This window comes from Hylobates moloch, unplaced genomic scaffold (assembly GCF_009828535.3).
Source record: "Hylobates moloch isolate HMO894 unplaced genomic scaffold, HMol_V3 SCAFFOLD_18, whole genome shotgun sequence".
Lineage (NCBI taxonomy): Eukaryota > Metazoa > Chordata > Mammalia > Primates > Hylobatidae > Hylobates > Hylobates moloch.
The window spans coordinates 77,621,285-77,624,315 of record NW_026652293.1 but is presented as its reverse complement, the minus strand read 5'-3'; the positions used below and the strand labels follow the sequence as shown (position 1 = coordinate 77,624,315).

Genomic DNA, 3,031 nt, shown 5'->3' with positions numbered 1-3,031 from the left:
TCTCCATGATGTGCTCCTTTCACATGGCGTGCCCGAACCAAACATCTCATGGACCCCACAAATACACACACACACGATGTACCCACAAAAATTCACAAGAAAAAAGAAAAATCTCTTCTTGCTTGAAATACCTAGAGCGGCCTCTGTCTTTCTGATTGATTTATTGCCTGAAGAAATGGAAGTCTCAGTATATTCATTCAACAACTATATTGAGTGCCTAAAAGCAAGGCCCTGCTCTGGGTGTTAGGAATACAGCAGCCAAACAGAGACCTGCCCTCCTGGAACTTACATTCTAGCAGAAACAAATACGAATTGACAAGGGTAGGGCAGGTAGGACAGAGAGCGTGGGGTGGGGCAAGGGGCATCCTTATTTCCTAGGGTATTTGGGGAAGGTTCATTGCTAACAGGAAATCTGGGCTGGGACCTGCAGGAAGTGAGAGCCCTGGGCAGGAGGCTGCGTGGAAGGGCATTTAGAGCAGAGGGGATGCCGGGAACAAAGGCCCCGAGGCAGGAGCGTGCTCGGCGTGGTCTACGTGAGGATCAGCAAAGTCAAGGGGCCGCTGCGGCTGCAAAGTCAGGGGAGAGCAGTGAGAGGTGATGGCAGAGGGATATTGACAGCCAGCCTGGAAAACCCACGGGGGCCGTGGTAAGCGCTTTGGCTTTTACTCCAAGAAAGAGGCCAAATGGAGGCTTCTGAGCAGAACAGCGACACATCTGATTTATGTTTTATTCAGATCACTGTGACTCCATGTTGGGAACACAGTTACAGAAGCAAAGACCAGGAAGGACGTCATTGTAATCATCTAGATGACAGATAAAGGCAGCCTGGACTAGGCCCGTAGCCATGGAGGAGGAGCGCTGGAGATAGATGATACAGATCTAGATGTAGATACAGATAGACATCGATGAGAGATATCAATGATACAGATAGATATAGATGACACAGATAAATCTATATGTGTGTGTATTTTTTAAATTGTTATCAAAGTACATATAACATACTTACCTGGCAGGGACGGTGCCATGATCATGAAGATGGTTTTCCCAGAGTGAGGCTTACCCGCTGCACTCCAGGTATGCTGACCCCTGCGATTTCTCCAAATGCAGGAAACTCAACTGCATAATTTGTGGTAGTGGGGGACTTCATTCCTGCTTCCGCTGTGTCACTCTTGTCCAATGAGACTTGAAGTCAGTGGTGTTTACTGTATAATTTATTTATTATAAAAAATGCATACAACATGAAATTTAGCATCTTCAGCGTTTTGGAGTGTACACTGAGTGGTATTACACACATCACATTGTCACACACCCATCACCCCCATCCATCTCCAGAGCTCATTTCATCTTGCAGAACTGAAACTTTGTACCCATTGAGAAGTAACCCCCCAATTGCCCCTCCCCAGAGCCCCCGGCATCCACATTCCACGCTCTGTCTCTAGGAATCTGACTCCCCGAGGTACTTGAGATACGTGGAATCACACAGTGTTGGTCCTTTGGGAACTGGCTTATTCCCTTGGCATAATGTCCTGAAGGTTCACCCATGGCGACTGGCCATATTGTGAAGGTAGGATATGGCGGATTGGTTGAGGAGGGAGAAGGAGAAAGAAGGGAGGCAAGGATGATTCTGAGACTTGGGGCCTGAGCAGGGGAATGGAATGCTTGGTAGAAGTTGAGCTGATACACGAGTTCACAGGATGTCCAGCTTCCCGTCTCTTCTGTCTCTGCCACACCCCACACACTGCCCCAGCTCTTGGTGAGCAGAGGGTTCTTCAGGCCTTACTGCAGCTCACATGTCAACAAGGGATGCTGAAACATTTTCATCTTTCCATCATCCAAATGAAGGAAATGAGGGGCCGTGGATATTCATCCTCCCCTCTGCCAGTGTAAGGCAAACAGAGACAGATGAGGGAGGAGTATCAGAGAACAGATGAGTGTCTCAAGCACGGATCTGCACACCCTCGGCATCAGCAGTGCACTAGGAACTCCTGCGAGATGAGAGGCTGAGACAATCGCACACACATTATCTTAACCCAAACAAGGAGTGAACATCCAGCCAGAAAAGCTTCTCCCTGCACCCAGCCCCACCGGCACCAGACAGCTCAGTCCCTGCTTCACAAGCAGGCACTCGGAGCCCATGGCTTGCTTCTTTCCTCTTCCCACAGACATCTCCCTTGGTCAGCCCTATTCCACATAACTGGGGAGATGGCAGTAGTGCCCCATGAAATTTGTCCCATCCCCATTAAGTGGTTTTTTTGTTTGTTTTTGAGATGGAGTCTTGCTCTGTCACCGAGGCTGGAGAGTGCAGTGGCGTGATCTCAGCTTGCTGCAAGCTCCGCCTCCTGGGTTCAAGCGATTCTCCTGCCTCAGCCTCCCGAGTGACTGGGATTACAGGTGTGCACCACCACACCCGGCTAATTTTTGTATTTTTAGTAGAGACAGGGTTTCACCATATTGGTCAGGTTGGTCTCGAACTTCTGACCTCAGGTGACCTGCCCACCTTGGCTTCCCAAAGTGCTGGGATTCCAGGCGTGAGCCACCACGCCCGACCTCCTGTTAAGTCTTAAAAGGAGCTACAGATGAATCTTTCCTGGAGCACAGCTTGGCGGTGCCATTCCCTGCTCAGAGCGTGTTAGCAGATTTCATTGTCTAGGGCATCAGTTCCAGGGTAGGAGGGATGCCCCGGGGCACATCGGGCGTTTTGGAGGAGATCTCTCCGACTATCTCCAGCCCCTGGAGCTTCTCTGTGAGCTGGACCTTCTCCCCCAACCTCGGAATCATGGGTCTGCGGCATCAACTCTGCATGGCCTTCAAGGCCCTCCTGGAGCCAGCCCCGGCATAACCCCACTATGCTTAATCTCCGCTACTCTTGTCCACAGACTCTAAGGTCCAACCAAACTGAACTACTAATTAGCACCTGACGAGCTCGCCCCCTCCCACCTCTGTTTTGCCTTCGCCCAGAATGGCCTTCCTCCTCTCACCACATATTCATTCAGATCCTTCCTCCTACCATGCCCAGCTCCAGTGCTACCTC

At 50.4% G+C, this 3,031-nt stretch overlaps 1 non-coding gene across 1 annotated transcript; it reads left to right on the top strand.

Annotated features, from left to right (window-relative positions):
• Window positions 1–998: 998 nt before the first annotated feature.
• Window positions 999–1,161, top strand: LOC116458180 (U1 spliceosomal RNA). Its single transcript, XR_004245242.2, has one exon. It is a non-coding gene; the product is annotated as a U1 spliceosomal RNA (small nuclear RNA).
• The last annotated feature ends 1,870 nt before the right edge of the window (window positions 1,162–3,031 follow it).